General features: G+C 43.4%; 15 pseudogenes; all 15 read right to left on the minus strand.

Moving 5' to 3' along the window:
- Positions 1–286: 286 nt before the first annotated feature.
- On the minus strand, positions 287–550 carry LOC130286319 (U2 spliceosomal RNA; annotated as a pseudogene).
- A 1,455-nt stretch (positions 551–2,005) lies between these two features.
- LOC130289861 (U2 spliceosomal RNA) lies at positions 2,006–2,271 on the minus strand (annotated as a pseudogene).
- A 1,462-nt stretch (positions 2,272–3,733) lies between these two features.
- LOC130286320 (U2 spliceosomal RNA) lies at positions 3,734–3,997 on the minus strand (annotated as a pseudogene).
- Positions 3,998–5,456: 1,459 nt separating this feature from the next.
- On the minus strand, positions 5,457–5,720 carry LOC130286322 (U2 spliceosomal RNA; annotated as a pseudogene).
- A 1,455-nt stretch (positions 5,721–7,175) lies between these two features.
- LOC130289862 (U2 spliceosomal RNA) lies at positions 7,176–7,441 on the minus strand (annotated as a pseudogene).
- A 1,468-nt stretch (positions 7,442–8,909) lies between these two features.
- On the minus strand, positions 8,910–9,173 carry LOC130286323 (U2 spliceosomal RNA; annotated as a pseudogene).
- Positions 9,174–10,617: 1,444 nt separating this feature from the next.
- LOC130286324 (U2 spliceosomal RNA) lies at positions 10,618–10,881 on the minus strand (annotated as a pseudogene).
- Positions 10,882–12,337: 1,456 nt separating this feature from the next.
- Positions 12,338–12,601, minus strand: LOC130286325 (U2 spliceosomal RNA; annotated as a pseudogene).
- A 1,468-nt stretch (positions 12,602–14,069) lies between these two features.
- Positions 14,070–14,333, minus strand: LOC130286326 (U2 spliceosomal RNA; annotated as a pseudogene).
- A 1,464-nt stretch (positions 14,334–15,797) lies between these two features.
- On the minus strand, positions 15,798–16,061 carry LOC130289751 (U2 spliceosomal RNA; annotated as a pseudogene).
- A 1,450-nt stretch (positions 16,062–17,511) lies between these two features.
- LOC130286327 (U2 spliceosomal RNA) lies at positions 17,512–17,775 on the minus strand (annotated as a pseudogene).
- Positions 17,776–19,231: 1,456 nt separating this feature from the next.
- LOC130289853 (U2 spliceosomal RNA) lies at positions 19,232–19,496 on the minus strand (annotated as a pseudogene).
- A 1,468-nt stretch (positions 19,497–20,964) lies between these two features.
- Positions 20,965–21,228, minus strand: LOC130286328 (U2 spliceosomal RNA; annotated as a pseudogene).
- A 1,460-nt stretch (positions 21,229–22,688) lies between these two features.
- Positions 22,689–22,952, minus strand: LOC130286329 (U2 spliceosomal RNA; annotated as a pseudogene).
- A 1,457-nt stretch (positions 22,953–24,409) lies between these two features.
- LOC130287959 (U2 spliceosomal RNA) lies at positions 24,410–24,674 on the minus strand (annotated as a pseudogene).
- Between the last annotated feature and the right edge of the window lie 418 nt (positions 24,675–25,092).

Genomic DNA, 25,092 nt, shown 5'->3' on the forward strand with positions numbered 1-25,092 from the left:
GTATAGGCATGAGACCCTCATGTCATTTAACAGGATTCAGCACCACCCACAAGACAGCTACCTGTCATGTCATGTCAAACCTGCACAGGTGTGCTAGATTATTATTATTTAGTTTTATTTTATTTTTTTACACCAATCAGTGTGCAAACATGGTCATTAAAACGCTAAATGAATAGACGTTCATAAACCAGTCAGTGCAACTCATCATTTTGGTCTCCAATTCTCAAACTCAAATTCTCACCCACGGAGGATTAAATGAGAATCTTTCTTGTTTAACACTGGAATGGGGTGGTGCACTGTTCACTACCCGAAGATACTGCCACATCGGGTCAATGCATAGGGCGACAGAAGCAAGCTTCCAAATCAGCTCCCTTTCTCAAAAATCCATTTAATTTATGGTCCCCAGATAGGGAACGTATGTATCAGTATGTGCTCACAAGTCACCCAAGTGCAAGTATTCACACAAAAAAAAACGTGCCTCAGGATGCGATCTGTCGCAAGATCCTTTCTTTTTTTACACTTGATCTAAGCCAAAAGGCCTAGAGGGGATAACCGGGAAAGGGGTGGACCCAACCATGTCCCCTTCATGAGCACTCACATTACTCATAGGAATGGAAGGAAGGCTGGCAGCCAACCAGCCTCCCATACACTTTCTGGGTGGGTGGCAGTCAGCCACCCATACATACATACAGCACAGGCTAAACCCACATCATCACTTAAAAAAAGGACAGGCGACCATTGCACTCTGATGGAGCATTTAGCAATGCAATCCATAGCCTGGCTTTTGCCTGAACCCCCATCACTCCTCCTCTTGCATATAAGACAATATTTCAGATCTGCATATGAAAACAACACGCCTACCTTTGTTGCACATAGCTGCCTGCCTGTCTCTAGTTACCCCACTGGCTGTAGCTGCGTCCCTTCCGACATGGAATAACACCAACTGTAACGATAAACTGAAAATTAACAGTATAAACCTGCATCATTTTGGACTCTGGTATTTGCTGAATCCGGGTGACCTGACAATCGATGGTGGTGCCGCTGGTGATTCTGGCCTTCTTGGAATCTGTTGGGCCTATGTGTTAGCTCACACATCACTTGGGTATCCATGGTAACTACCACAACATGGTCATCTGCAGTTTACATCTAGCCCGTGGCATTGAATGGCATTTTAAAAGTGCTAAGGGTCCTGGTGCAATAATCCTCCCATGAGGATCAGCCTCAACGGCTTTGTAGATTGCACTCATGTCAGCAACTCCATATACATTTTTTTTTCTTCATGCTTCTTTCTTCATCCTTTTTTCTTTCTGTCATTCAGACTTTCATTCATTCGATCTCTCTCACTCACTTGCTTTAACTCATTTTTTCTCACTCACTCACTCAATCACTCACTCACTCATTCACTCTCACTCACTCTCACTCTCTCACTCACTCGCTCACTAAGTCAGTCTCTCTCTCTCTCTCTCTCTTTTTCTTTTTATATATATTTTTTTCCGTCTTCTTCTTCTTCTTCAGACCCTGTCATAGCACTAATGCCTTTCCAATACCACCAGCAGATGGAGACACTCCATTGCAACATTGGTTGTGAGCAGCAGTTTCTAAAAACAAATGCCTCATGGCGGATTTCCCATCCATCAATGGATGGTAAATTTTGTTTTTATCATTCACTGACCACAGAAACCAATGCATGGTCAAGCAACAGCAATGACACACCCTTGTGTATAGGCATGAGACCCTCATGTCATTTAACAGGATTCAGCACCACCCACAAGACAGCTACCTGTCATGTCATGTCAAACCTGCACAGGTGTGCTAGATTATTATTATTTAGTTTTATTTTATTTTTTTACACCAATCAGTGTGCAAACATGGTCATTAAAACGCTAAATGAATAGACGTTCAAAAACCAGTCAGTGCAACTCATCATTTTGGTCTCCAATTCTCAAACTCAAATTCTCACCCACGGAGGATTAAATGAGAATCTTTCTTGTTTAACACTGGAATGGGGTGGTGCACTGTTCACTACCCGAAGATACTGCCACATCGGGTCAATGCATAGGGCGACAGAAGAAAGCTTCCAAATCAGCTCCCTTTCTCAAAAATCCATTTAATTTATGGTCCCCAGATAGGGAACGTATGTATCAGTATGTGCTCACAAGTCACCCAAGTGCAAGTATTCACACAAAAAAAAAAACGTGCCTCAGGATGCGATCTGTCGCAAGATCCTTTCTTTTTTTACACTTGATCTAAGCCAAAAGGCCTAGAGGGGATAACCGGGAAAGGGGTGGACCCAACCATGTCCCCTTCATGAGCACTCACATTACTCATAGGAATGGAAGGAAGGCTGGCAGCCAACCAGCCTCCCATACACTTTCTGGGTGGGTGGCAGTCAGCCACCCATACATACATACAGCACAGGCTAAACCCACATCATCACTTAAAAAAAGGACAGGCGACCATTGCACTCTGATGGAGCATTTAGCAATGCAATCCATAGCCTGGCTTTTGCCTGAACCCCCATCACTCCTCCTCTTGCATATAAGACAATATTTCAGATCTGCATATGAAAACAACACGCCTACCTTTGTTGCACATAGCTGCCTGCCTGTCTCTAGTTACCCCACTGGCTGTAGCTGCGTCCCTTCCGACATGGAATAACACCAACTGTAACGATAAACTGAAAATTAACAGTATAAACCTGCATCATTTTGGACTCTGGTATTTGCTGAATCCGGGTGACCTGACAATCGATGGTGGTGCCGCTGGTGATTCTGGCCTTCTTGGAATCTGTTGGGCCTATGTGTTAGCTCACACATCACTTGGGTATCCATGGTAACTACCACAACATGGTCATCTGCAGTTTACATCTAGCCCGTGGCATTGAATGGCATTTTAAAAGTGCTAAGGGTCCTGGTGCAATAATCCTCCCATGAGGATCAGCCTCAACGGCTTTGTAGATTGCACTCATGTCAGCAACTCCATATACATTTTTTTTTCTCCATGCTTCTTTCTTCATCCTTTTTTCTTTCTGTCATTCAGACTTTCATTCATTCGATCTCTCTCACTCACTTGCTTTAACTCATTTGTTCTCACTCACTCACTCACTCACTCAATCACTCACTCACTCATTCACTCTCACTCACTCTCACTCTCTCACTCACTCGCTCACTAAGTCAGTCTCTCTCTCTCTCTCTTTTTCTTTTTATATATATTTTTTTCCGTCTTCTTCTTCTTCTTCTTCAGACCCTGTCATAGCACTAATGCCTTTCCAATACCACCAGCAGATGGAGACACTCCATTGCAACATTGGTTGTGAGCAGCAGTTTCTAAAAACAAATGCCTCATGGCGGATTTCCCATCCATCAATGGATGGTAAATTTTGTTTTTATCATTCACTGACCACAGAAACCAATGCATGGTCAAGCAACAGCAATGACACACCCTTGTGTATAGGCATGAGACCCTCATGTCATTTAACAGGATTCAGCACCACCCACAAGACAGCTACCTGTCATGTCATGTCAAACCTGCACAGGTGTGCTAGATTATTATTATTTAGTTTTATTTTATTTTTTTACACCAATCAGTGTGCAAACATGGTCATTAAAACGCTAAATGAATAGACGTTCATAAACCAGTCAGTGCAACTCATCATTTTGGTCTCCAATTCTCAAACTCAAATTCTCACCCACGGAGGATTAAATGAGAATCTTTCTTGTTTAACACTGGAATGGGGTGGTGCACTGTTCACTACCCGAAGATACTGCCACATCGGGTCAATGCATAGGGCGACAGAAGCAAGCTTCCAAATCAGCTCCCTTTCTCAAAAATCCATTTAATTTATGGTCCCCAGATAGGGAACGTATGTATCAGTATGTGCTCACAAGTCACCCAAGTGCAAGTATTCACACAAAAAAAAACGTGCCTCAGGATGCGATCTGTCGCAAGATCCTTTCTTTTTTTACACTTGATCTAAGCCAAAAGGCCTAGAGGGGATAACCGGGAAAGGGGTGGACCCAACCATGTCCCCTTCATGAGCACTCACATTACTCATAGGAATGGAAGGAAGGCTGGCAGCCAACCAGCCTCCCATACACTTTCTGGGTGGGTGGCAGTCAGCCACCCATACATACATACAGCACAGGCTAAACCCACATCATCACTTAAAAAAAGGACAGGCGACCATTGCACTCTGATGGAGCATTTAGCAATGCAATCCATAGCCTGGCTTTTGCCTGAACCCCCATCACTCCTCCTCTTGCATATAAGACAATATTTCAGATCTGCATATGAAAACAACACGCCTACCTTTGTTGCACATAGCTGCCTGCCTGTCTCTAGTTACCCCACTGGCTGTAGCTGCGTCCCTTCCGACATGGAATAACACCAACTGTAACGATAAACTGAAAATTAACAGTATAAACCTGCATCATTTTGGACTCTGGTATTTGCTGAATCCGGGTGACCTGACAATCGATGGTGGTGCCGCTGGTGATTCTGGCCTTCTTGGAATCTGTTGGGCCTATGTGTTAGCTCACACATCACTTGGGTATCCATGGTAACTACCACAACATGGTCATCTGCAGTTTACATCTAGCCCGTGGCATTGAATGGCATTTTAAAAGTGCTAAGGGTCCTGGTGCAATAATCCTCCCATGAGGATCAGCCTCAACGGCTTTGTAGATTGCACTCATGTCAGCAACTCCATATACATTTTTTTTTCTTCATGCTTCTTTCTTCATCCTTTTTTCTTTCTGTCATTCAGACTTTCATTCATTCGATCTCTCTCACTCACTTGCTTTAACTCATTTGTTCTCACTCACTCACTCAATCACTCACTCACTCATTCACTCTCACTCACTCTCACTCTCTCACTCACTCGCTCACTAAGTCAGTCTCTCTCTCTCTCTCTCTTTTTCTTTTTAGATATATTTTTTTCCGTCTTCTTCTTCTTCTTCTTCTTCGGACCCTGTCATAGCACTAATGCCTTTCCAATACCACCAGCAGATGGAGACACTCCATTGCAACATTGGTTGTGAGCAGCAGTTTCTAAAAACAAATGCCTCATGGCGGATTTCCCATCCATCAATGGATGGTAAATTTTGTTTTTATCATTCACTGACCACAGAAACCAATGCATGGTCAAGCAACAGCAATGACACACCCTTGTGTATAGGCATGAGACCCTCATGTCATTTAACAGGATTCAGCACCACCCACAAGACAGCTACCTGTCATGTCATGTCAAACCTGCACAGGTGTGCTAGATTATTATTATTTAGTTTTATTTTATTTTTTTACACCAATCAGTGTGCAAACATGGTCATTAAAACGCTAAATGAATAGACGTTCATAAACCAGTCAGTGCAACTCATCATTTTGGTCTCCAATTCTCAAACTCAAATTCTCACCCACGGAGGATTAAATGAGAATCTTTCTTGTTTAACACTGGAATGGGGTGGTGCACTGTTCACTACCCGAAGATACTGCCACATCGGGTCAATGCATAGGGCGACAGAAGCAAGCTTCCAAATCAGCTCCCTTTCTCAAAAATCCATTTAATTTATGGTCCCCAGATAGGGAACGTATGTATCAGTATGTGCTCACAAGTCACCCAAGTGCAAGTATTCACACAAAAAAAAACGTGCCTCAGGATGCGATCTGTCGCAAGATCCTTTCTTTTTTTACACTTGATCTAAGCCAAAAGGCCTAGAGGGGATAACCGGGAAAGGGGTGGACCCAACCATGTCCCCTTCATGAGCACTCACATTACTCATAGGAATGGAAGGAAGGCTGGCAGCCAACCAGCCTCCCATACACTTTCTGGGTGGGTGGCAGTCAGCCACCCATACATACATACAGCACAGGCTAAACCCACATCATCACTTAAAAAAAGGACAGGCGACCATTGCACTCTGATGGAGCATTTAGCAATGCAATCCATAGCCTGGCTTTTGCCTTAACCCCCATCACTCCTCCTCTTGCATATAAGACAATATTTCAGATCTGCATATGAAAACAACACGCCTACCTTTGTTGCACATAGCTGCCTGCCTGTCTCTAGTTACCCCACTGGCTGTAGCTGCGTCCCTTCCGACATGGAATAACACCAACTGTAACGATAAACTGAAAATTAACAGTATAAACCTGCATCATTTTGGACTCTGGTATTTGCTGAATCCGGGTGACCTGACAATCGATGGTGGTGCCGCTGGTGATTCTGGCCTTCTTGGAATCTGTTGGGCCTATGTGTTAGCTCACACATCACTTGGGTATCCATGGTAACTACCACAACATGGTCATCTGCAGTTTACATCTAGCCCGTGGCATTGAATGGCATTTTAAAAGTGCTAAGGGTCCTGGTGCAATAATCCTCCCATGAGGATCAGCCTCAACGGCTTTGTAGATTGCACTCATGTCAGCAACTCCATATACATTTTTTTTTCTTCATGCTTCTTTCTTCATCCTTTTTTCTTTCTGTCATTCAGACTTTCATTCATTCGATCTCTCTCACTCACTTGCTTTAACTCATTTGTTCTCACTCACTCACTCAATCACTCACTCACTCATTCACTCTCACTCACTCTCACTCTCTCACTCACTCGCTCACTAAGTCAGTCTCTCTCTCTCTCTCTCTCTTTTTCTTTTTATATATATTTTTTTCCGTCTTCTTCTTCTTCTTCAGACCCTGTCATAGCACTAATGCCTTTCCAATACCACCAGCAGATGGAGACACTCCATTGCAACATTGGTTGTGAGCAGCAGTTTCTAAAAACAAATGCCTCATGGCGGATTTCCCATCCATCAATGGATGGTAAATTTTGTTTTTATCATTCACTGACCACAGAAACCAATGCATGGTCAAGCAACAGCAATGACACACCCTTGTGTATAGGCATGAGACCCTCATGTCATTTAACAGGATTCAGCACCACCCACAAGACAGCTACCTGTCATGTCATGTCAAACCTGCACAGGTGTGCTAGATTATTATTATTTAGTTTTATTTTATTTTTTTACACCAATCAGTGTGCAAACATGGTCATTAAAACGCTAAATGAATAGACGTTCAAAAACCAGTCAGTGCAACTCATCATTTTGGTCTCCAATTCTCAAACTCAAATTCTCACCCACGGAGGATTAAATGAGAATCTTTCTTGTTTAACACTGGAATGGGGTGGTGCACTGTTCACTACCCGAAGATACTGCCACATCGGGTCAATGCATAGGGCGACAGAAGAAAGCTTCCAAATCAGCTCCCTTTCTCAAAAATCCATTTAATTTATGGTCCCCAGATAGGGAACGTATGTATCAGTATGTGCTCACAAGTCACCCAAGTGCAAGTATTCACACAAAAAAAAAAACGTGCCTCAGGATGCGATCTGTCGCAAGATCCTTTCTTTTTTTACACTTGATCTAAGCCAAAAGGCCTAGAGGGGATAACCGGGAAAGGGGTGGACCCAACCATGTCCCCTTCATGAGCACTCACATTACTCATAGGAATGGAAGGAAGGCTGGCAGCCAACCAGCCTCCCATACACTTTCTGGGTGGGTGGCAGTCAGCCACCCATACATACATACAGCACAGGCTAAACCCACATCATCACTTAAAAAAAGGACAGGCGGCCATTGCACTCTGATGGAGCATTTAGCAATGCAATCCATAGCCTGGCTTTTGCCTGAACCCCCATCACTCCTCCTCTTGCATATAAGACAATATTTCAGATCTGCATATGAAAACAACACGCCTACCTTTGTTGCACATAGCTGCCTGCCTGTCTCTAGTTACCCCACTGGCTGTAGCTGCGTCCCTTCCGACATGGAATAACACCAACTGTAACGATAAACTGAAAATTAACAGTATAAACCTGCATCATTTTGGACTCTGGTATTTGCTGAATCCGGGTGACCTGACAATCGATGGTGGTGCCGCTGGTGATTCTGGCCTTCTTGGAATCTGTTGGGCCTATGTGTTAGCTCACACATCACTTGGGTATCCATGGTAACTACCACAACATGGTCATCTGCAGTTTACATCTAGCCCGTGGCATTGAATGGCATTTTAAAAGTGCTAAGGGTCCTGGTGCAATAATCCTCCCATGAGGATCAGCCTCAACGGCTTTGTAGATTGCACTCATGTCAGCAACTCCATATACATTTTTTTTTCTCCATGCTTCTTTCTTCATCCTTTTTTCTTTCTGTCATTCAGACTTTCATTCATTCGATCTCTCTCACTCACTTGCTTTAACTCATTTGTTCTCACTCACTCACTCACTCACTCAATCACTCACTCACTCATTCACTCTCACTCACTCTCACTCTCTCACTCACTCGCTCACTAAGTCAGTCTCTCTCTCTCTCTCTTTTTCTTTTTATATATATTTTTTTCCGTCTTCTTCTTCTTCTTCTTCTTCTTCAGACCCTGTCATAGCACTAATGCCTTTCCAATACCACCAGCAGATGGAGACACTCCATTGCAACATTGGTTGTGAGCAGCAGTTTCTAAAAACAAATGCCTCATGGCGGATTTCCCATCCATCAATGGATGGTAAATTTTGTTTTTATCATTCACTGACCACAGAAACCAATGCATGGTCAAGCAACAGCAATGACACACCCTTGTGTATAGGCATGAGACCCTCATGTCATTTAACAGGATTCAGCACCACCCACAAGACAGCTACCTGTCATGTCATGTCAAACCTGCACAGGTGTGCTAGATTATTATTATTTAGTTTTATTTTATTTTTTTACACCAATCAGTGTGCAAACATGGTCATTAAAACGCTAAATGAATAGACGTTCATAAACCAGTCAGTGCAACTCATCATTTTGGTCTCCAATTCTCAAACTCAAATTCTCACCCACGGAGGATTAAATGAGAATCTTTCTTGTTTAACACTGGAATGGGGTGGTGCACTGTTCACTACCCGAAGATACTGCCACATCGGGTCAATGCATAGGGCGACAGAAGCAAGCTTCCAAATCAGCTCCCTTTCTCAAAAATCCATTTAATTTATGGTCCCCAGATAGGGAACGTATGTATCAGTATGTGCTCACAAGTCACCCAAGTGCAAGTATTCACACAAAAAAAAACGTGCCTCAGGATGCGATCTGTCGCAAGATCCTTTCTTTTTTTACACTTGATCTAAGCCAAAAGGCCTAGAGGGGATAACCGGGAAAGGGGTGGACCCAACCATGTCCCCTTCATGAGCACTCACATTACTCATAGGAATGGAAGGAAGGCTGGCAGCCAACCAGTCTCCCATACACTTTCTGGGTGGGTGGCAGTCAGCCACCCATACATACATACAGCACAGGCTAAACCCACATCATCACTTAAAAAAAGGACAGCCGACCATTGCACTCTGATGGAGCATTTAGCAATGCAATCCATAGCCTGGCTTTTGCCTGAACCCCCATCACTCCTCCTCTTGCATATAAGACAATATTTCAGATCTGCATATGAAAACAACACGCCTACCTTTGTTGCACATAGCTGCCTGCCTGTCTCTAGTTACCCCACTGGCTGTAGCTGCGTCCCTTCCGACATGGAATAACACCAACTGTAACGATAAACTGAAAATTAACAGTATAAACCTGCATCATTTTGGACTCTGGTATTTGCTGAATCCGGGTGACCTGACAATCGATGGTGGTGCCGCTGGTGATTCTGGCCTTCTTGGAATCTGTTGGGCCTATGTGTTAGCTCACACATCACTTGGGTATCCATGGTAACTACCACAACATGGTCATCTGCAGTTTACATCTAGCCCGTGGCATTGAATGGCATTTTAAAAGTGCTAAGGGTCCTGGTGCAATAATCCTCCCATGAGGATCAGCCTCAACGGCTTTGTAGATTGCACTCATGTCAGCAACTCCATATACATTTTTTTTTCTTCATGCTTCTTTCTTCATCCTTTTTTCTTTCTGTCATTCAGACTTTCATTCATTCGATCTCTCTCACTCACTTGCTTTAACTCATTTGTTCTCACTCACTCACTCACTCATTCACTCTCACTCACTCTCACTCTCTCACTCACTCGCTCACTAAGTCAGTCTCTCTCTCTCTCTCTCTTTTTCCTTTTATATATATTTTTTTCCGTCTTCTTCTTCTTCTTCTTCAGACCCTGTCATAGCACTAATGCCTTTCCAATACCACCAGCAGATGGAGACACTCCATTGCAACATTGGTTGTGAGCAGCAGTTTCTAAAAACAAATGCCTCATGGCGGATTTCCCATCCATCAATGGATGGTAAATTTTGTTTTTATCATTCACTGACCACAGAAACCAATGCATGGTCAAGCAACAGCAATGACACACCCTTGTGTATAGGCATGAGACCCTCATGTCATTTAACAGGATTCAGCACCACCCACAAGACAGCTACCTGTCATGTCATGTCAAACCTGCACAGGTGTGCTAGATTATTATTATTTAGTTTTATTTTATTTTTTTACACCAATCAGTGTGCAAACATGGTCATTAAAACGCTAAATGAATAGACGTTCATAAACCAGTCAGTGCAACTCATCATTTTGGTCTCCAATTCTCAAACTCAAATTCTCACCCACGGAGGATTAAATGAGAATCTTTCTTGTTTAACACTGGAATGGGGTGGTGCACTGTTCACTACCCGAAGATACTGCCACATCGGGTCAATGCATAGGGCGACAGAAGCAAGCTTCCAAATCAGCTCCCTTTCTCAAAAATCCATTTAATTTATGGTCCCCAGATAGGGAACGTATGTATCAGTATGTGCTCACAAGTCACCCAAGTGCAAGTATTCACACAAAAAAAAACGTGCCTCAGGATGCGATCTGTCGCAAGATCCTTTCTTTTTTTACACTTGATCTAAGCCAAAAGGCCTAGAGGGGATAACCGGGTAAGGGGTGGACCCAACCATGTCCCCTTCATGAGCACTCACATTACTCATAGGAATGGAAGGAAGGCTGGCAGCCAACCAGCCTCCCATACACTTTCTGGGTGGGTGGCAGTCAGCCACCCATACATACATACAGCACAGGCTAAACCCACATCATCACTTAAAAAAAGGACAGGCGACCATTGCACTCTGATGGAGCATTTAGCAATGCAATCCATAGCCTTGCTTTTGCCTGAACCCCCATCACTCCTCCTCTTGCATATAAGACAATATTTCAGATCTGCATATGAAAACAACACGCCTACCTTTGTTGCACATAGCTGCCTGCCTGTCTCTAGTTACCCCACTGGCTGTAGCTGCGTCCCTTCCGACATGGAATAACACCAACTGTAACGATAAACTGAAAATTAACAGTATAAACCTGCATCATTTTGGACTCTGGTATTTGCTGAATCCGGGTGACCTGACAATCGATGGTGGTGCCGCTGGTGATTCTGGCCTTCTTGGAATCTGTTGGGCCTATGTGTTAGCTCACACATCACTTGGGTATCCATGGTAACTACCACAACATGGTCATCTGCAGTTTACATCTAGCCCGTGGCATTGAATGGCATTTTAAAAGTGCTAAGGGTCCTGGTGCAATAATCCTCCCATGAGGATCAGCCTCAACGGCTTTGTAGATTGCACTCATGTCAGCAACTCCATATACATTTTTTTTTCTTCATGCTTCTTTCTTCATCCTTTTTTCTTTCTGTCATTCAGACTTTCATTCATTCGATCTCTCTCACTCACTTGCTTTAACTCATTTGTTCTCACTCACTCACTCAATCACTCACTCACTCATTCACTCTCACTCACTCTCACTCTCTCACTCACTCGCTCACTAAGTCAGTCTCTCTCTCTCTCTCTCTTTTTCTTTTTATATATATTTGTTTCCGTCTTCTTCTTCTTCTTCTTCAGACCCTGTCATAGCACTAATGCCTTTCCAATACCACCAGCAGATGGAGACACTCCATTGCAACATTGGTTGTGAGCAGCAGTTTCTAAAAACAAATGCCTCATGGCGGATTTCCCATCCATCAATGGATGGTAAATTTTGTTTTTATCATTCACTGACCACAGAAACCAATGCATGGTCAAGCAACAGCAATGACACACCCTTGTGTATAGGCATGAGACCCTCATGTCATTTAACAGGATTCAGCACCACCCACAAGACAGCTACCTGTCATGTCATGTCAAACCTGCACAGGTGTGCTAGATTATTATTATTTAGTTTTATTTTATTTTTTTACACCAATCAGTGTGCAAACATGGTCATTAAAACGCTAAATGAATAGACGTTCAAAAACCAGTCAGTGCAACTCATCATTTTGGTCTCCAATTCTCAAACTCAAATTCTCACCCACGGAGGATTAAATGAGAATCTTTCTTGTTTAACACTGGAATGGGGTGGTGCACTGTTCACTACCCGAAGATACTGCCACATCGGGTCAATGCATAGGGCGACAGAAGCAAGCTTCCAAATCAGCTCCCTTTCTCAAAAATCCATTTAATTTATGGTCCCCAGATAGGGAACGTATGTATCAGTATGTGCTCACAAGTCACCCAAGTGCAAGTATTCACACAAAAAAAAACGTGCCTCAGGATGCGATCTGTCGCAAGATCCTTTCTTTTTTTACACTTGATCTAAGCCAAAAGGCCTAGAGGGGATAACCGGGAAAGGGGTGGACCCAACCATGTCCCCTTCATGAGCACTCACATTACTCATAGGAATGGAAGGAAGGCTGGCAGCCAACCAGCCTCCCATACACTTTCTGGGTGGGTGGCAGTCAGCCACCCATACATACATACAGCACAGGCTAAACCCACATCATCACTTAAAAAAAGGACAGGCGACCATTGCACTCTGATGGAGCATTTAGCAATGCAATCCATAGCCTGGCTTTTGCCTGAACCCCCATCACTCCTCCTCTTGCATATAAGACAATATTTCAGATCTGCATATGAAAACAACACGCCTACCTTTGTTGCACATAGCTGCCTGCCTGTCTCTAGTTACCCCACTGGCTGTAGCTGCGTCCCTTCCGACATGGAATAACACCAACTGTAACGATAAACTGAAAATTAACAGTATAAACCTGCATCATTTTGGACTCTGGTATTTGCTGAATCCGGGTGACCTGACAATCGATGGTGGTGCCACTGGTGATTCTGGCCTTCTTGGAATCTGTTGGGCCTATGTGTTAGCTCACACATCACTTGGGTATCCATGGTAACTACCACAACATGGTCATCTGCAGTTTACATCTAGCCCTTGGCATTGAAGGGCATTTTAAAAGTGCTAAGGGTCCTGGTGCAATAATCCTCCCATGAGGATCAGCCTCAACGGCTTTGTAGATTGCACTCATGTCAGCAACTCCATATACATTTTTTTTTCTTCATGCTTCTTTCTTCATCCTTTTTTCTTTCTGTCATTCAGACTTTCATTCATTCGATCTCTCTCACTCACTTGCTTTAACTCATTTGTTCTCACTCACTCACTCACTCACTCAATCACTCACTCACTCATTCACTCTCACTCACTCTCACTCTCTCACTCACTCGCTCACTAAGTCAGTCTCTCTCTCTCTCTCTTTTTCTTTTTATATATATTTTTTTCCGTCTTCTTCTTCTTCTTCTTCTTCTTCAGACCCTGTCATAGCACTAATGCCTTTCCAATACCACCAGCAGATGGAGACACTCCATTGCAACATTGGTTGTGAGCAGCAGTTTCTAAAAACAAATGCCTCATGGCGGATTTCCCATCCATCAATGGATGGTAAATTTTGTTTTTATCATTCACTGACCACAGAAACCAATGCATGGTCAAGCAACAGCAATGACACACCCTTGTGTATAGGCATGAGACCCTCATGTCATTTAACAGGATTCAGCACCACCCACAAGACAGCTACCTGTCATGTCATGTCAAACCTGCACAGGTGTGCTAGATTATTATTATTTAGTTTTATTTTATTTTTTTACACCAATCAGTGTGCAAACATGGTCATTAAAACGCTAAATGAATAGACGTTCATAAACCAGTCAGTGCAACTCATCATTTTGGTCTCCAATTCTCAAACTCAAATTCTCACCCACGGAGGATTAAATGAGAATCTTTCTTGTTTAACACTGGAATGGGGTGGTGCACTGTTCACTACCCGAAGATACTGCCACATCGGGTCAATGCATAGGGCGACAGAAGCAAGCTTCCAAATCAGCTCCCTTTCTCAAAAATCCATTTAATTTATGGTCCCCAGATAGGGAACGTATGTATCAGTATGTGCTCACAAGTCACCCAAGTGCAAGTATTCACACAAAAAAAAACGTGCCTCAGGATGCGATCTGTCGCAAGATCCTTTCTTTTTTTACACTTGATCTAAGCCAAAAGGCCTAGAGGGGATAACCGGGAAAGGGGTGGACCCAACCATGTCCCCTTCATGAGCACTCACATTACTCATAGGAATGGAAGGAAGGCTGGCAGCCAACCAGTCTCCCATACACTTTCTGGGTGGGTGGCAGTCAGCCACCCATACATACATACAGCACAGGCTAAACCCACATCATCACTTAAAAAAAGGACAGGCGACCATTGCACTCTGATGGAGCATTTAGCAATGCAATCCATAGCCTGGCTTTTGCCTGAACCCCCATCACTCCTCCTCTTGCATATAAGACAATATTTCAGATCTGCATATGAAAACAACACGCCTACCTTTGTTGCACATAGCTGCCTGCCTGTCTCTAGTTACCCCACTGGCTGTAGCTGCGTCCCTTCCGACATGGAATAACACCAACTGTAACGATAAACTGAAAATTAACAGTATAAACCTGCATCATTTTGGACTCTGGTATTTGCTGAATCCGGGTGACCTGACAATCGATGGTGGTGCCGCTGGTGATTCTGGCCTTCTTGGAATCTGTTGGGCCTATGTGTTAGCTCACACATCACTTGGGTATCCATGGTAACTACCACAACATGGTCATCTGCAGTTTACATCTAGCCCGTGGCATTGAATGGCATTTTAAAAGTGCTAAGGGTCCTGGTGCAATAATCCTCCCATGAGGATCAGCCTCAACGGCTTTGTAGATTGCACTCATGTCAGCAACTCCATATACATTTTTTTTTCTTCATGCTTCTTTCTTCATCCCTTTTTCTTTCTGTCATTCAGACTTTCATTCATTCGATCTCTCTCACTCACTTGCTTTAACTCATTTGTTCTCACTCACTCACTCACTCACTCAATCACTCACTCACTCATTCACTCTCACTCACTCTCACTCTCTCACTCACTCGCTCACTAAGTCAGTCTCTCTCTCTCTCTCTCTTTTTCTTTTTATATATATTTTTTTCCGTCTTCTTCTTCTTCTTCTTCAGACCCTGTCATAGCACTAATGCCTTTCCAATACCACCAGCAGATGGAGACACTCCATTGCAACATTGGTTGTGAGCAGCAGTTTCTAAAAACAAATGCCTCATGGTGGATTTCCCATCCATCAATGGATGGTAAATTTTGTTTTTATCATTCACTGACCACAGAAACCAATGCATGGTCAAGCAACAGCAATGACACACCCTTGTGTATAGGCATGAGACCCTCATGTCATTTAACAGGATTCAGCACCACCCACAAGACAGCTACCTGTCATGTCATGTCAAACCTGCACAGGTGTGCTAGATTATTATTATTTAGTTTTATTTTATTTTTTTACACCAATCAGTGTGCAAACATGGTCATTAAAACGCTAAATGAATAGACGTTCATAAACCAGTCAGTGCAACTCATCATTTTGGTCTCCAATTCTCAAACTCAAATTCTCACCCACGGAGGATTAAATGAGAATCTTTCTTGTTTAACACTGGAATGGGGTGGTGCACTGTTCACTACCCGAAGATACTGCCACATTGGGTCAATGCATAGGGCGACAGAAGCAAGCTTCCAAATCAGCTCCCTTTCTCAAAAATCCATTTAATTTATGGTCCCCAGATAGGGAACGTATGTATCAGTATGTGCTCACAAGTCACCCAAGTGCAAGTATTCACACAAAAAAAAACGTGCCTCAGGATGCGATCTGTCGCAAGATCCTTTCTTTTTTTACACTTGATCTAAGCCAAAAGGCCTAGAGGGGATAATCGGGAAAGGGGTGGACCCAACCATGTCCCCTTCATGAGCACTCACATTACTCATAGGAATGGAAGGAAGGCTGGCAGCCAACCAGCCTCCCATACACTTTGTGGGTGGGTGGCAGTCAGCCACCCATACATACATACAGCACAGGCTAAACCCACATCATCACTTAAAAAAAGGACAGGCGACCATTGCACTCTGATGGAGCATTTAGCAATGCAATCCATAGCCTGGCTTTTGCCTGAACCCCCATCACTCCTCCTCTTGCATATAAGACAATATTTCAGATCTGCATATGAAAACAACACGCCTACCTTTGTTGCACATAGCTGCCTGCCTGTCTCTAGTTACCCCACTGGCTGTAGCTGCGTCCCTTCCGACATGGAATAACACCAACTGTAACGATAAACTGAAAATTAACAGTATAAACCTGCATCATTTTGGACTCTGGTATTTGCTGAATCCGGGTGACCTGACAATCGATGGTGGTGCCGCTGGTGATTCTGGCCTTCTTGGAATCTGTTGGGCCTATGTGTTAGCTCACACATCACTTGGGTATCCATGGTAACTACCACAACATGGTCATCTGCAGTTTACATCTAGCCCGTGGCATTGAATGGCATTTTAAAAGTGCTAAGGGTCCTGGTGCAATAATCCTCCCATGAGGATCAGCCTCAACGGCTTTGTAGATTGCACTCATGTCAGCAACTCCATATACATTTTTCTTTCTTCATCCTTTTTTCTTTCTGTCATTCAGACTTTCATTCATTCGATCTCTCTCACTCACTTGCTTTAACTCATTTGTTCTCACTCACTCACTCACTCACTCACTCAATCACTCACTCATTCACTCTCACTCACTCTCACTCTCTCACTCACTCGCTCACTAAGTCAGTCTCTCTCTATCTCTCTCTTTTTCTTTTTATATATATTTTTTTCCGTCTTCTTCTTCTTCTTCTTCAGACCCTGTCATAGCACTAATGCCTTTCCAATACCACCAGCAGATGGAGAAACTCCATTGCAACATTGGTTGTGAGCAGCAGTTTCTAAAAACAAATGCCTCATGGCGGATTTCCCATCCATCAATGGATGGTAAATTTTGTTTTTATCATTCACTGACCACAGAAACCAATGCATGGTCAAGCAACAGCAATGACACACCCTTGTGTATAGGCATGAGACCCTCATGTCATTTAACAGGATTCAGCACCACCCACAAGACAGCTACCTGTCATGTCATGTCAAACCTGCACAGGTGTGCTAGATTATTATTATTTAGTTTTATTTTATTTTTTTACACCAATCAGTGTGCAAACATGGTCATTAAAACGCTAAATGAATAGACGTTCATAAACCAGTCAGTGCAACTCATCATTTTGGTCTCCAATTCTCAAACTCAAATTCTCACCCACGGAGGATTAAATGAGAATCTTTCTTGTTTAACACTGGAATGGGGTGGTGCACTGTTCACTACCCGAAGATACTGCCACATCGGGTCAATGCATAGGGCGACAGAAGCAAGCTTCCAAATCAGCTCCCTTTCTCAAAAATCCATTTAATTTATGGTCCCCAGATAGGGAACGTATGTATCAGTATGTGCTCACAAGTCACCCAAGTGCAAGTATTCACACAAAAAAAAACGTGCCTCAGGATGCGATCTGTCGCAAGATCCTTTCTTTTTTTACACTTGATCTAAGCCAAAAGGCCTAGAGGGGATAACCGGGAAAGGGGTGGACCCAACCATGTCCCCTTCATGAGCACTCACATTACTCATAGGAATGGAAGGAAGGCTGGCAGCCAACCAGCCTCCCATACACTTTCTGGGTGGGTGGCAGTCAGCCACCCATACATACATACAGCACAGGCTAAACCCACATCATCACTTAAAAAAAGGACAGGCGACCATTGCACTCTGATGGAGCATTTAGCAATGCAATCCATAGCCTGGCTTTTGCCTGAACCCCCATCACTCCTCCTCTTGCATATAAGACAATATTTCAGATCTGCATATGAAAACAACACGCCTACCTTTGTTGCACATAGCTGCCTGCCTGTCTCTAGTTACCCCACTGGCTGTAGCTGCGTCCCTTCCGACATGGAATAACACCAACTGTAACGATAAACTGAAAATTAACAGTATAAACCTGCATCATTTTGGACTCTGGTATTTGCTGAATCCGGGTGACCTGACAATCGATGGTGGTGCCGCTGGTGATTCTGGCCTTCTTGGAATCTGTTGGGCCTATGTGTTAGCTCACACATCACTTGGGTATCCATGGTAACTACCACAACATGGTCATCTGCAGTTTACATCTAGCCCGTGGCATTGAATGGCATTTTAAAAGTGCTAAGGGTCCTGGTGCAATAATCCTCCCATGAGGATCAGCCTCAACGGCTTTGTAGATTGCACTCATGTCAGCAACTCCATATACATTTTTTTTTCTTCATGCTTCTTTCTTCATCCTTTTTTCTTTCTGTCATTCAGACTTTCATTCATTCGATCTCTCTCACTCACTTGCTTTAACTCATTTGTTCTCACTCACTCACTCAATCACTCACTCACTCATTCACTCTCACTCACTCTCACTCTCTCACTCACTCGCTCACTAAGTCAGTCTCTCTCTCTCTCTCTCTTTTTCTTTTTATATATATTTTTTTCCGTCTTCTTCTTCTTCTTCTTCAGACCCTGTCATAGCACTAATGCCTTTCCAATACCACCAGCAGATGGAGACACTCCATTGCAACATTGGTTGTGAGCAGCAGTTTCTAAAAACAAATGCCTCATGGCGGATTTCCCATCCATCAATGGATGGTAAATTTTGTTTTTATCATTCACTGACCACAGAAACCAATGCATGGTCAAGCAACAGCAATGACACACCCTTGTGTATAGGCATGAGACCCTCATGTCATTTAACAGGATTCAGCACCACCCACAAGACAGCTACCTGTCATGTCATGTCAAACCTGCACAGGTGTGCTAGATTATTATTATTTAGTTTTATTTTATTTTTTTACACCAATCAGTGTGCAAACATGGTCATTAAAACGCTAAATGAATAGACGTTCAAAAACCAGTCAGTGCAACTCATCATTTTGGTCTCCAATTCTCAAACTCAAATTCTCACCCACGGAGGATTAAATGAGAATCTTTCTTGTTTAACACTGGAATGGGGTGGTGCACTGTTCACTACCCGAAGATACTGCCACATCGGGTCAATGCATAGGGCGACAGAAGAAAGCTTCCAAATCAGCTCCCTTTCTCAAAAATCCATTTAATTTATGGTCCCCAGATAGGGAACGTATGTATCAGTATGTGCTCACAAGTCACCCAAGTGCAAGTATTCACACAAAAAAAAAACGTGCCTCAGGATGCGATCTGTCGCAAGATCCTTTCTTTTTTTACACTTGATCTAAGCCAAAAGGCCTAGAGGGGATAACCGGGAAAGGGGTGGACCCAACCATGTCCCCTTCATGAGCACTCACATTACTCATAGGAATGGAAGGAAGGCTGGCAGCCAACCAGCCTCCCATACACTTTCTGGGTGGGTGGCAGTCAGCCACCCATACATACATACAGCACAGGCTAAACCCACATCATCACTTAAAAAAAGGACAGGCGACCATTGCACTCTGATGGAGCATTTAGCAATGCAATCCATAGCCTGGCTTTTGCCTGAACCCCCATCACTCCTCCTCTTGCATATAAGACAATATTTCAGATCTGCATATGAAAACAACACGCCTACCTTTGTTGCACATAGCTGCCTGCCTGTCTCTAGTTACCCCACTGGCTGTAGCTGCGTCCCTTCCGACATGGAATAACACCAACTGTAACGATAAACTGAAAATTAACAGTATAAACCTGCATCATTTTGGACTCTGGTATTTGCTGAATCCGGGTGACCTGACAATCGATGGTGGTGCCACTGGTGATTCTGGCCTTCTTGGAATCTGTTGGGCCTATGTGTTAGCTCACACATCACTTGGGTATCCATGGTAACTACCACAACATGGTCATCTGCAGTTTACATCTAGCCCTTGGCATTGAAGGGCATTTTAAAAGTGCTAAGGGTCCTGGTGCAATAATCCTCCCATGAGGATCAGCCTCAACGGCTTTGTAGATTGCACTCATGTCAGCAACTCCATATACATTTTTTTTTCTTCATGCTTCTTTCTTCATCCTTTTTTCTTTCTGTCATTCAGACTTTCATTCATTCGATCTCTCTCACTCACTTGCTTTAACTCATTTGTTCTCACTCACTCACTCACTCACTCAATCACTCACTCACTCATTCACTCTCACTCACTCTCACTCTCTCACTCACTCGCTCACTAAGTCAGTCTCTCTCTCTCTCTCTTTTTCTTTTTATATATATTTTTTTCCGTCTTCTTCTTCTTCTTCTTCTTCTTCAGACCCTGTCATAGCACTAATGCCTTTCCAATACCACCAGCAGATGGAGACACTCCATTGCAACATTGGTTGTGAGCAGCAGTTTCTAAAAACAAATGCCTCATGGCGGATTTCCCATCCATCAATGGATGGTAAATTTTGTTTTTATCATTCACTGACCACAGAAACCAATGCATGGTCAAGCAACAGCAATGACACACCCTTGTGTATAGGCATGAGACCCTCATGTCATTTAACAGGATTCAGCACCACCCACAAGACAGCTACCTGTCATGTCATGTCAAACCTGCACAGGTGTGCTAGATTATTATTATTTAGTTTTATTTTATTTTTTTACACCAATCAGTGTGCAAACATGGTCATTAAAACGCTAAATGAATAGACGTTCATAAACCAGTCAGTGCAACTCATCATTTTGGTCTCCAATTCTCAAACTCAAATTCTCACCCACGGAGGATTAAATGAGAATCTTTCTTGTTTAACACTGGAATGGGGTGGTGCACTGTTCACTACCCGAAGATACTGCCACATCGGGTCAATGCATAGGGCGACAGAAGCAAGCTTCCAAATCAGCTCCCTTTCTCAAAAATCCATTTAATTTATGGTCCCCAGATAGGGAACGTATGTATCAGTATGTGCTCACAAGTCACCCAAGTGCAAGTATTCACACAAAAAAAAACGTGCCTCAGGATGCGATCTGTCGCAAGATCCTTTCTTTTTTTACACTTGATCTAAGCCAAAAGGCCTAGAGGGGATAACCGGGAAAGGGGTGGACCCAACCATGTCCCCTTCATGAGCACTCACATTACTCATAGGAATGGAAGGAAGGCTGGCAGCCAACCAGTCTCCCATACACTTTCTGGGTGGGTGGCAGTCAGCCACCCATACATACATACAGCACAGGCTAAACCCACATCATCACTTAAAAAAAGGACAGGCGACCATTGCACTCTGATGGAGCATTTAGCAATGCAATCCATAGCCTGGCTTTTGCCTGAACCCCCATCACTCCTCCTCTTGCATATAAGACAATATTTCAGATCTGCATATGAAAACAACACGCCTACCTTTGTTGCACATAGCTGCCTGCCTGTCTCTAGTTACCCCACTGGCTGTAGCTGCGTCCCTTCCGACATGGAATAACACCAACTGTAACGATAAACTGAAAATTAACAGTATAAACCTGCATCATTTTGGACTCTGGTATTTGCTGAATCCGGGTGACCTGACAATCGATGGTGGTGCCGCTGGTGATTCTGGCCTTCTTGGAATCTGTTGGGCCTATGTGTTAGCTCACACATCACTTGGGTATCCATGGTAACTACCACAACATGGTCATCTGCAGTTTACATCTAGCCCGTGGCATTGAATGGCATTTTAAAAGTGCTAAGGGTCCTGGTGCAATAATCCTCCCATGAGGATCAGCCTCAACGGCTTTGTAGATTGCACTCATGTCAGCAACTCCATATACATTTTTTTTTCTTCATGCTTCTTTCTTCATCCTTTTTTCTTTCTGTCATTCAGACTTTCATTCATTCGATCTCTCTCACTCACTTGCTTTAACTCATTTGTTCTCACTCACTCACTCACTCACTCAATCACTCACTCATTCACTCTCACTCACTCTCACTCTCTCACTCACTCGCTCACTAAGTCAGTCTCTCTCTCTCTCTCTCTTTTTCTTTTTATATATATTTTTTTCCGTCTTCTTCTTCTTCTTCTTCAGACCCTGTCATAGCACTAATGCCTTTCCAATACCACCAGCAGATGGAGACACTCCATTGCAACATTGGTTGTGAGCAGCAGTTTCTAAAAACAAATGCCTCATGGTGGATTTCCCATCCATCAATGGATGGTAAATTTTGTTTTTATCATTCACTGACCACAGAAACCAATGCATGGTCAAGCAACAGCAATGACACACCCTTGTGTATAGGCATGAGACCCTCATGTCATTTAACAGGATTCAGCACCACCCACAAGACAGCTACCTGTCATGTCATGTCAAACCTGCACAGGTGTGCTAGATTATTATTATTTAGTTTTATTTTATTTTTTTACACCAATCAGTGTGCAAACATGGTCATTAAAACGCTAAATGAATAGACGTTCATAAACCAGTCAGTGCAACTCATCATTTTGGTCTCCAATTCTCAAACTCAAATTCTCACCCACGGAGGATTAAATGAGAATCTTTCTTGTTTAACACTGGAATGGGGTGGTGCACTGTTCACTACCCGAAGATACTGCCACATCGGGTCAATGCATAGGGCGACAGAAGCAAGCTTCCAAATCAGCTCCCTTTCTCAAAAATCCATTTAATTTATGGTCCCCAGATAGGGAACGTATGTATCAGTATGTGCTCACAAGTCACCCAAGTGCAAGTATTCACACAAAAAAAAACGTGCCTCAGGATGCGATCTGTCGCAAGATCCTTTCTTTTTTTACACTTGATCTAAGCCAAAAGGCCTAGAGGGGATAACCGGGAAAGGGGTGGACCCAACCATGTCCCCTTCATGAGCACTCACATTACTCATAGGAATGGAAGGAAGGCTGGCAGCCAACCAGCCTCCCATACACTTTCTGGGTGGGTGGCAGTCAGCCACCCATACATACATACAGCACAGGCTAAACCCACATCATCACTTAAAAAAAGGACAGGCGACCATTGCACTCTGATGGAGCATTTAGCAATGCAATCCATAGCCTTGCTTTTGCCTGAACCCCCATCACTCCTCCTCTTGCATATAAGACAATATTTCAGATCTGCATATGAAAACAACACGCCTACCTTTGTTGCACATAGCTGCCTGCCTGTCTCTAGTTACCCCACTGGCTGTAGCTGCGTCCCTTCCGACATGGAATAACACCAACTGTAACGATAAACTGAAAATTAACAGTATAAACCTGCATCATTTTGGACTCTGGTATTTGCTGAATCCGGGTGACCTGACAATCGATGGTGGTGCCGCTGGTGATTCTGGCCTTCTTGGAATCTGTTGGGCCTATGTGTTAGCTCACACATCACTTGGGTATCCATGGTAACTACCACAACATGGTCATCTGCAGTTTACATCTAGCCCGTGGCATTGAATGGCATTTTAAAAGTGCTAAGGGTCCTGGTGCAATAATCCTCCCATGAGGATCAGCCTCAACGGCTTTGTAGATTGCACTCATGTCAGCAACTCCATATACATTTTTCTTTCTTCATCCTTTTTTCTTTCTGTCATTCAGACTTTCATTCATTCGATCTCTCTCACTCACTTGCTTTAACTCATTTGTTCTCACTCACTCACTCACTCACTCACTCAATCACTCACTCACTCATTCACTCTCACTCACTCTCACTCTCTCACTCACTCGCTCACTAAGTCAGTCTCTCTCTCTCTCTCTCTCTTTTTCTTTTTATATATATTTTTTTCCGTCTTCTTCTTCTTCTTCTTCTTCTTCAGACCCTGTCATAGCACTAATGCCTTTCCAATACCACCAGCAGATGGAGACACTCCATTGCAACATTGGTTGTGAGCAGCAGTTTCTAAAAACAAATGCCTCATGGCGGATTTCCCATCCATCAATGGATGGTAAATTTTGTTTTTATCATTCACTGACCACAGAAACCAATGCATGGTCAAGCAACAGCAATGACACACCCTTGTGTATAGGCATGAGACCCTCATGTCATTTAACAGGATTCAGCACCACCCACAAGACAGCTACCTGTCATGTCATGTCAAACCTGCACAGGTGTGCTAGATTATTATTATTTAGTTTTATTTTTTTACACCAATCAGTGTGCAAACATGGTCATTAAAACGCTAAATGAATAGACGTTCATAAACCAGTCAGTGCAACTCATCATTTTGGTCTCCAATTCTCAAACTCAAATTCTCACCCACGGAGGATTAAATGAGAATCTTTCTTGTTTAACACTGGAATGGGGTGGTGCACTGTTCACTACCCGAAGATACTGCCACATCGGGTCAATGCATAGGGCGACAGAAGCAAGCTTCCAAATCAGCTCCCTTTCTCAAAAATCCATTTAATTTATGGTCCCCAGATAGGGAACGTATGTATCAGTATGTGCTCACAAGTCACCCAAGTGCAAGTATTCACACAAAAAAAAAACGTGCCTCAGGATGCGATCTGTCGCAAGATCCTTTCTTTTTTTACACTTGATCTAAGCCAAAAGGCCTAGAGGGGATAACCGGGAAAGGGGTGGACCCAACCATGTCCCCTTCATGAGCACTCACATTACTCATAGGAATGGAAGGAAGGCTGGCAGCCAACCAGCCTCCCATACACTTTCTGGGTGGGTGGCAGTCAGCCACCCATACATACATACAGCACAGGCTAAACCCACATCATCACTTAAAAAAAGGACAGGCGACCATTGCACTCTGATGGAGCATTTAGCAATGCAATCCATAGCCTGGCTTTTGCCTGAACCCCCATCACTCCTCCTCTTGCATATAAGACAATATTTCAGATCTGCATATGAAAACAACACGCCTACCTTTGTTGCACATAGCTGCCTGCCTGTCTCTAGTTACCCCACTGGCTGTAGCTGCGTCCCTTCCGACATGGAATAACACCAACTGTAACGATAAACTGAAAATTAAC

The sequence above is a fragment of the Hyla sarda genome, chromosome 8 (assembly GCF_029499605.1).
Source record: "Hyla sarda isolate aHylSar1 chromosome 8, aHylSar1.hap1, whole genome shotgun sequence".
Classification (NCBI taxonomy): domain Eukaryota; kingdom Metazoa; phylum Chordata; class Amphibia; order Anura; family Hylidae; genus Hyla; species Hyla sarda.